A 9,863-nucleotide genomic window follows, 5' to 3' on the forward strand; every position below is an offset into this window, starting at 1 on the left:
AAGAATATATATGCATGTATCAGAAAATTTAAGTAAAAAATTTTTTTTTTTTTTTTTTTTTTAGTTTCTTGAGTATGTTGGCCGGCCTAGCCCGAAGTTAAAGACGATAATCTAACAGAGTCAGCCTTTCTAACACTTCTGTAGAAAATGAACTGAAATCGCCAGGTTTCTAAAGATGAAACTAGTGTTTTTAAGCACCGTTTATTCTCTTATATAGATTGAAATTTAAAAACAAAATCAATCTCTTAACACTCATGAGCGAACCACGCCTTAAAAAGTTCGCAGTCTGTTCTAAGGGATGGGGAATTTCCTGTCCAGGCTCTTTTTAGCCAGTTAAGGCGATTTAGACGTAACGCTATGTAATGTCATGCTACTGGCGATTAAAAATACGAAATGTGGTGATTAATAAAATTCAAATCATAATTATTAAACGAGGTTAGAGGTTAAAACTAGCAACTTTTTCTCTCATATTATTGTTTAGTTCACGATTGAAAGTTAATTCAGACTCGACTTGATCTGGTTGAGGGCTCTTATCTCGTCGTCGTCGTCTTATGTTGCTCGAGGCCTTTAGGCCCCGTAGGGGCCTTTTACCTCTCCATATGGATTGTTTGGATCTGGGTTGCATGCATCTAAAATGGTGGGCTCTTATCTTTTGCTTTATTTTTGAATATGAATTATTTGAAACGTAAGTCATACTGGTAGTTATGATTGAATTATTTATAAATAAAAAGGAATTGAGTTTTTATCACATTCTATATTTTTAGTTAAGACATCTCTGGATATACGACTGTCATAAATGGCTCGAGTTTTTGTAATACTTTAATTACTTTTGTAACATTAAATAACATATTAAAGTATTTAAAATCTTGAAATTAATAAGATCCATTAACTTATTTATAAATTATCAATTTTGATAATACATCGCATTATTAATTGGCGAAATGTATTGAGGACTCTGAGACATTATTTTAAGTATTTTGTTCTCGTTATATTGGTCGTAAAAAACAGCACAGATGAATCAGGTGACACACAACTCTAGAGTATATTTGTTTTCTTCTAGATTTTTTTTTCACAATTAATAAGTAAAGATTATGTAAAATTCTTTGATGTTTAAAAAAATACAAACTTTTTAATGTAGATTATTTTAATGTTATCAATAACAATATTTTTTCATTAATTAATTTCTTAAATATTATGTGTCGCATTATAGAGAATACCATATTAAAAGATTTAACCCTTTGACTACTAACGGAACTCATTTGTCCCAACAAATGTTTAAAAGTTACTAATGGGATAAAAAGCATTTAGAAACTCATTGTAATATGTCCCAGTCGTAGAGTCGAACCAAGTATACGTGTTTCATGTGTCAAATATCTCCTAGATGGTGCTAAAGAATGTCTTGCATGAAATAGCATTGTGATTTTGCGCTGGGACAGATATATCCCACTAGTATTCTTCATTGGGACAGATATATCCCACTCGTATTCTTCATTGGGATTGTTATGCCCATTAATATTTTATTCATATTTTCTCAAATGAACATAGAGAAATGAACAAATATGAGTTGTATGAGTTGTCCAATGTGTAATGTCGGGTTATGCAAAGATTGCTTCACCCTGTATCCTACCATGTAAAAAAAAAGTTCATGTAATAAATTTTTCCGCAATGAAAGATGTGCTTGTAGTAAGTCGATCACTACAAGTGGCGCATATGTATGCCACCATTAAGTACGGCTGGGTCATATATGTCTCAACCTCTAAATTGATAACCGCTTGTCAGAAAAATCCCAAATACTGAATTTGCCTTATTTGTGACCTATTTTGTCCTTTTGAATTANTTTCTTCAGTACGTTGGCCGGCCTAGCCCGAAGTTAAAGACGATAATTTAACCGAGTCAGCCTTTCTAACACTTCTGTAGAAAATGAACTGAAATCGTCAGGTTTCTAAAGATGAAACTAGCGTTTTTAAGCACCGTTTATTCTCTTATATAGATTAAAATTTAAAAACAAAATCAATCTCTTAACACTCATGAACGAACCACGCCTTAAAAAGTTCGCAGTCTATTCTAAGGGATGGGGAATTTCCTGTCCAGGCTCTTTTTAGCCAGTTAAGATGATTTAGACGTAACGCTATATAATGTCATGCTACTGGCGATTAAAAATACAAAATGTGGTGATTAATAAAATTCAAATCATAATTATTAAACGAGGTTAAAACTAGCAACTTTTTCTCGCATATTACTGTTTAGTTCACGATTGAAAGTTAATTCAGACTCGACTTGATCTGGTTATTGGCGAAATACTTACCCGTGGTTGCGGGCTCTTATCTTTTGCTTTATTTTTGAATATGAATTATTTGAAACGTAAGTCATACTGGTAGTTATGATTGAATTATTAATAAATAAAAAGGAATTGAGTTTTTATCACATTCTATATTTTTAGTTAAGACATCTCTGGATATACGGCTGTCATAAATGGATCGAGTTTTTGTAATACTTTAATTTCAAGATTTAAAATCTTGAAATTAATAAGATCCATTAACTTATTTATAAATTATTAATTTTGATAATACATCGCATTATTAATTGGCGAAATGTATTGAGGACTCTGAGACATTATTTTAGGTATTTTGTTCTCGTTATATTGGTCGTAAAAAACAGCACAGATGAATCAGGTAACACACAACTCTAGAGTATATTTGTTTTCTTCTAGATTTTTTTTCACAATTAATAAGTAAAGATTATGTAAAGTTCTTTGTTATTTAAAAAAATAAAAATATTTAAATGTAGATTATTTTAATGTTATCAATAACAATATTTTTTCAATAATTAATTTCTTAAATATTATATGTCGCATTATAGAGAATACCATATTAAAGGATTTAACCCTTTGACTACTAACGGGACTCACTTGTCCCAACAAATGTTTAAAAATTACTAATGGGGTGAAAAGCACTTAGAAACTCATTGTAATATGTCCCAGTCGTAGAGTCGAACCAAGTATACGTGTTTTATGTGTCAAATACCCCCTAGATGGCGCTAAAGAGTTTCTTGCATAAAATAGCATTGCGATTTTTCGCTGGGACAGATATATCCCACTAGTATTCTTCATTGGGACAGATATATCCCACTCGTATTCTTCATTGGGATTGTTATGTCCATTCATATTTTATTCATATTTTCTCAAATGAACATTGAAAAATGAACAAATATGAGTTGTCCAATGTGTAATGTCGGGTTATGCAAAGATTGCTTCACCCTGTACCATACCATGTACAAAAAAAATTCCTGTAATAAATTTTTCCGGAACGAAAGATGTGCTTGTAGTAAGTCGATCACTTCAGGTGGGACATATGTATCCCACCATTAAGTACGGCCAGGACATATATGCCCCAGCCTCTAAATTGATAACCATTTGTCAGAAAAATCCCAAATGCTAAATTCGCCTTATTTGTGACCTATTTTGTCCTTTTGAATAATAAACAAGACAAAAAAATCTTGTTTTAAAATTCGTAGTCAAAGGCTAAAAAAAATTGAAATTAATCGGTTCAGTGGGGTCGGAGAAGCATGACTGATCATGTTGCAGAGTCTTATCTATATATGTAAATATAGTAAAGCTTGTTTGGTCGATCAACGTTGGGAGAACTCTTAAATGGTCCATTTAGACAAGTGGTCACCTTATAAAGTGGGAATTAAGTTCTTTTCCAAATTTGATATTTGTTCATTAAGATCATTATAAGACAGTTGATCAAGAAATTCAAGTGATCAAAATACATACACATAAAATAAAAATAAAAAACTATTTCATTTTTAGCTATTTAAATACCATAGCTACCAACCTGGATGTACTGCCTACCCAGAATATTTAGAATGGTAGCAAATAACAATTTAAATTAATCTTAAATTTTTCAATTTTGCATGCATTTAAAAATTTCTAAGAACAATTGAAAGGTTTCATAAAAGTGTTTAAATTGTTTTTATGTAGATGTGTCAAAAATCGTTCGAAATTAAATTAAAATTAATTTAAATCAATAATAAAATATTAAATCTTAAAATTTACTACCACTTTAAATATTCAAATAGAAGTGTTCAAAAAAATTGGAACTACCTCGCAATTATGTAAATACTGGTTGCTGTCTAAAAATATATTTACATGATTTATTAGATTTTAAGTCTACATTTTTTTCTTCCTCTACTTTTCAGGCCGCCATGACGACCAAAACAGCGACAGATGCTGTAACCGTTGCCATGCGCGGAGAACCAAATACATCCAGGTGAGAAAATCTTAAATAGAATTTTGTACGCGCTCTGGAATGAAAATCTAATTTAGTGGTAAGGTAAATCTTACACTCGAGGGCATTTAAAAGGAGCTTCGCAGAGCGGAAGAAATGAAGGGTGACTTCTGAGATTAAATCCCTCAGGACAAGCGATAGTAACATAAACCAGCTTAAAGCTCACTGCGAGTCATTAATGGAAAAGCAGGGTAAATGCTGCTGAAAATGTGACGTTTCGCTATCAGCCCTTGAGTGCACCGCTTTAATGAAATGTTTAAGAAAAGCTTTTAAAAGTGTGTTGCACCTTATCTTAGTGCTAGCAGACTGAAATTAATCTATCCAAGTTAGGAAGTAGAGCTTATAAATCTGCATAAACATGAAAGATTCTTCCCTGCAATTTATCGTCAATATTTTTGTAATACTTAGTAACTATTTATGCAAAAGGGTAAATGTGAAAGGTATTCAGATACGGCTTTCTTGTAAGTCATTCAATTCAAATAAAAGCCGTTTGAAAATATAATAAAAACTTGAGATATTGACTTTTTATATATATATACAGTTGGATCTCTATTTAACAAAGTCGCTAAATATCGATAATAAGTTCGTTATATGGAAAATTCGTTGAATTGATAATCACCTTCTAAGGTACTTAAACAACACAAAACAGGTTTTAAATTCATAAACACTAGGCATTGAGTGATGCACCGTTATCTTGTAAACTAGTATCTACTATTTATTTTATAAATCTTAATCATAAAAGAAATTTGCATGGAAAGCAAGAATAGAGTATGACATTATCCAGTGTTACACTATTATGCTACATACGTTTTCACTTTTAAAAAAAAGATCTAAATTTATGTATAAAATTATAGATGCATTTAGTATAAAAAGTAACTTTAAACATACATTACCACATGCGTTCTTAAGTTTAATTTCTACTGATAAAATCCGTCAACTTGGACTGTGTTTTTCGTTTGAAATGCAAACAAAAAAGAAAGTGATTTTACTGCTTTCTATAAAATAACTTTTAGAGAAAGCAGTAAAACATTACATAAAGCAGTGGCTTCGAAAATTAATTCAAGTTCATTTCCACCATAAAATGCGTTAACAAGTTTGAAATGTTTTGAAATATTTTAGAAAATAGGGAAAGTGGAAATCAATGAAAAGTTCGTAAAATAGAAAATTCACTTCGCTATTTGGAAGTTATTTTGTGAAGAAATTTCCAAATTGGAAATTCGTTAAATAGAAGTCTGACACTATATATAATATATATATATATANTATATATATATATATATATCCAATAGAATAAAAAAAGGAAGTTTGGTTACAGGTAAATGGTTGAAGCGTTCTATTAAAAATAAAAAAGTGTTAAAAGAATTATGTTATAATTTATCAATTTTCGAATGGAACACGATATTTTAATTACCAAGACAGGTAAATAATTCTTAAACAACTCTCATTTGTGTTGTTTAAATTAAAACGGAGTTGATAATGGCTTAATCTCATGATAATGACTTAATCTTATTGTCTTTAAACATAAATTGGCGGGTCAGTGCAAATTGTAAATAATTTCAATGTAAAAATATGAGCATGAGTGAACATTGTTGCTCTAGACATTTCCCAACTCTGAATTATCGCCATTTCGTTCTAAAACACGATAAGTCCTAAACTAAAGCTTCCAATTTGTTGCAAACTGCTTTCGATTATATGTCTAATAGAAAATAACCGTTTAGATAAATGTTTACCATAATACAATAGCAACTTAATGGAGTGTGCAAAATTATTCATGCGGGGCGTGAAAGTAATTCTAAAAGAGCTTGAATGTTAAAATTAATGATCTTTCAAAATTAAAAGGGATGCTGCTTATTCTCTAACAATGGAATCTCTAAAAGTGAAGTGGAGACGAAATTTTCATAATGAAGACGTCGTAATTAATGATTCTTATTACAATTTTCATGGACATTTCATTAATACCATGCTTATCTTCAGTCATTTATAATTAATGTTTAGAATAACTGATAAAGGGAAATAATACTGATATTTTATTATAATTCATTATTTGATGTTTTGATAAACATCTAAATAACTCAAGTGAAATATTTACTACGTTAAAAAAGATGTTTTTTTCTTCCAAAGCAAGCTGTAGAATATCAAAAACACCGCAAATTGCTCTTTTAAAATAAAATGCGGAGACAAGGTTGCAGAATCGCTTCATGATTTGCCTGCTGTTAAAAGGATCAATCGCAGACTAATAACTAATAAAACTTAGAGAACGTATAAATTATTTATATATAGATATATATATAGAGAGATAGAGAGAGAGAATTCTTTAAAACTCGATTTCTTAGGAACTATTCGACCGATTTCATTCAAATTTTGTATTTAAATTTTTTCCGACTATCATTAAATAAAATAATGAAAAATAAAAAATAATCACTGAAATTAGTTTTTGAATTGAATTATCTTTGGATAAATAAATTTTATAACTGTGTGATAAACTTTTTAATTTGGTTAAAACGTTCTCAATATATACACAAACAAGACGCAAAAAGTAAAATGAACTTCAGGGGGTCCAAACTTTGGACTGCTCTTCTAACGAAGCAATTGGGACCATATTTTCCAGATTACGGCTACCCGCTATATTTTGATGGTCATATGTCTAAATCCGATGGAAAAAATGGTACATTTTGTGTCTGATTTCGTAACTTAAAATATCGCCTGACTTAATTAATTAGCATATTTGACATCAGCCCCTCGAAGTATTAAGACTTGAGTGCTAGTATGTGAAAGTGAGTACGTAAGCATTCTTACAAAAGTTATTCGAGGTGATTCGTTTAATTAATTAAATTTTTTGCGCACTGTAACATAACACACAACAGCATAACCGGAAAAGTATTGCATAGTTGCATTGCAGGCATTTTTCTTGTTAAAAATTTACTCTGAAAGTAGATATCTTTCATTTGAAATAAAAAAAAAAATTTTTTTTTCATCACTTAAACATTTACTAGTTTTTCATAATTCTGAAAAACAGAATAGATAAATCCCACAAAACTAATTGCACCCTACCAAAAAATATTATTACCTACTTATCAATGTAAATTACATTATATTAATCTTTACAGTTATTAATGGCTTTAGTACTAATTTAATTAACGGTATTTATTAATACAGCAAGACTTACTCCAAGATTATAAAGAATTTTAAAAAAAAAGTTTAAAAAACCCAATTAACTATGAAAAATCCCGAAACAACCGGGTTTTTTTATAGACAGGCTACATAGCCAGTCAAATGAACCATCTCCAAAACCAGCATTCGCTTGTGGCTTCAGATGCGACGGACACATGGACTTTAATTCCTATGGTCACCTATCAAAAATGTGGAATTTCTCCCCAGACGCATGGTGGCTGCTCTCTATGCAAAATATAGGGATAGGGGGCAGAAGTAATATTAATAAATGCTTCTGGACTGTCCCTCTCATTGATTGTCATAACACTTTTGACCAGATACCATGGGTACTAAATAATCGATACTAAAAAACCAAAATTACGGACAACACATTTTAATGACGAACAAGAACATACACAAAATACAAACACTACAACCACACTACTTTTTAGAACAGGGGTGTCAAACTCGCGGCCCGCATGCGGCCCGAGATGAACATTTTTTGTGGCCCAGTCAATATATCCGAAGGAAAGTAAAAATAAAATGGAGATGTGAATTAGAAACGAAACCAGCATATAAAACTATAATATACTTTATTTATAAACTATACGGACCATTTTAAATTGTCCGCTCGAAAATGTAAAATTCGAATTTGCTGAAATGGAGTCCGTTTCACACTAAGCTATCAATTAGATAAAACATAATCAGGTTTATCCTATAATAGCGTTGGTTATCTTGCTCCAAGGTTCTCAATCAATTCTGGGATTTGAAAGAAAAAATATGCAAGTTTTAACAAACTATAAATCAAGATACAAGCTTGTTCTCTGATCAAATATGGTTGCAAGATTTATCTTTTATGGTTGATATAACCAAACACTGATCCGATTTAAATTTATTGTTTAAAGGCAAGGATCAGATCATTACGAACATGTTTGACATAATTAAAAAAGCATTCAAATGTACACTATTTCTTTGGGAAAGGCAACTGAAAAATGAAGATTTAACGCACTTCCTAACGTGCAACAAGAACGAATCTAGTTTAGATGATACTGCATCGTATCAAAAATACGCAGAAAAAAATTTCAAATCTTAGAACAGAATTTGAAACAAGGTTTAAAGATTTTAATTCTTTGGAAGACTAATTTTGTTTGTTTTCTTGGATTTTCTCTATAAATATAGACTTAGTACCCAGTTATATGCTAATGCAGTGATTCTCAACCTTTTTTTGGGGCGGCACACTTTTAACAATTTCGAAATTTGATGGCACACAATTAAAAAAATTTGTTTAAAAGTTTACATACCTATAATACACTGCGTTCAATAGTTTGTGATAATAATTTTGAATGTGAAATAAAATAATATGTAATACAAAAGCACGTTTATTAAGGGATTAATTATTTCTCTCGACTAATCTTTTATTGGTTAGTAACAGTTATTTTTTTTTTGACTAGTTATTAATTGTTAGCTTGTTTTCTATAGCGATTAACTGTTATTTTTGTGATTTCTTGTCAACTAGTTTTTTTGCTGATTATTAATTGTTAGCTTATTTTTTGGTTAATTTTCCTTTGTTAATTTGTTTTTATAACTTATAATTGCATAACTCACTTTAATGATTAGCTTTTATTTAAGTTTGAAAGTCACTATTTAGTTTGCTTTCCTTTGTTAATTAATAATTTTAATAATCATTAAATTCCCCACTTATTTCACCATTTTTTTAAATTGTCAGAGACAAGACAATCGCCGACAAAGATGTTCACACGGTTAAAGCAAGGAAAAATTATAAAATGTGTATATATTTATATAACACTTTATATATATACACTTTTCTTTAATTTAAACTTTACTCGTAATAAAAAAAAGCATTATAATTTTTATTGTATCATTTCTAATATTTGGCGGCACATTTTTAGAATTTGGTGGCACACAAAAGTGCCGCGGCACAGTGGTTGAGAATCACTGTGCTAATGGAAGTGATTGAGATGCAGTGCGACTCAAATTTGAAGGCAAAATTCATTGAAGTGGGTGTGCCTAAATTTCACGAATATTTACCAGCAAGGTTTGAAAATACTCGAAAATTCGCGTATGAAATTATTTTCAAGTTTGGAAGTACTTATCAGTGAGAGCAATTATTTTCTGTTATGAATGGAAATAAATCTCCTGTCCGAAACCTTATTGATAACGCTCACGTTGGGTCAATTTTGAAAGTAGTCTCGGCCAATAAAATTTCTCCCGAAATAGAAAATATAATAGCAGAGAAGAGATGTCAAGTATCAGGACGTAAACAATAATTTAACTTTATATATGTTTATTACAATTCAAAATAAAAATATTTGTTTCTATGAACATTGATTTTTTTTTTGCGTCCCACCTGAAGTTAAGCATTGTTTATTTGGCCCAAGTTAGCTTTTGAGTTTGACACCCCTG

At 30.3% G+C, this 9,863-nt stretch overlaps 1 protein-coding gene across 1 annotated transcript in view; it reads left to right on the forward strand.

The window, feature by feature from the left end:
- Positions 1–9,863, forward strand: part of LOC122271724 (neprilysin-1-like) — a 51,655-nt gene that overhangs the window by 25,925 nt on the left and 15,867 nt on the right. Inside the window, exon 2 of the mRNA XM_043053990.2 lies at positions 4,201–4,329. The gene's annotated coding sequence lies outside the window, so the exon portion shown is untranslated. The remainder of the gene's footprint in view (positions 1–4,200; positions 4,330–9,863) is intronic.

The sequence above is a fragment of the Parasteatoda tepidariorum genome, chromosome 2 (assembly GCF_043381705.1).
Source record: "Parasteatoda tepidariorum isolate YZ-2023 chromosome 2, CAS_Ptep_4.0, whole genome shotgun sequence".
Taxonomy (NCBI): domain Eukaryota; kingdom Metazoa; phylum Arthropoda; class Arachnida; order Araneae; family Theridiidae; genus Parasteatoda; species Parasteatoda tepidariorum.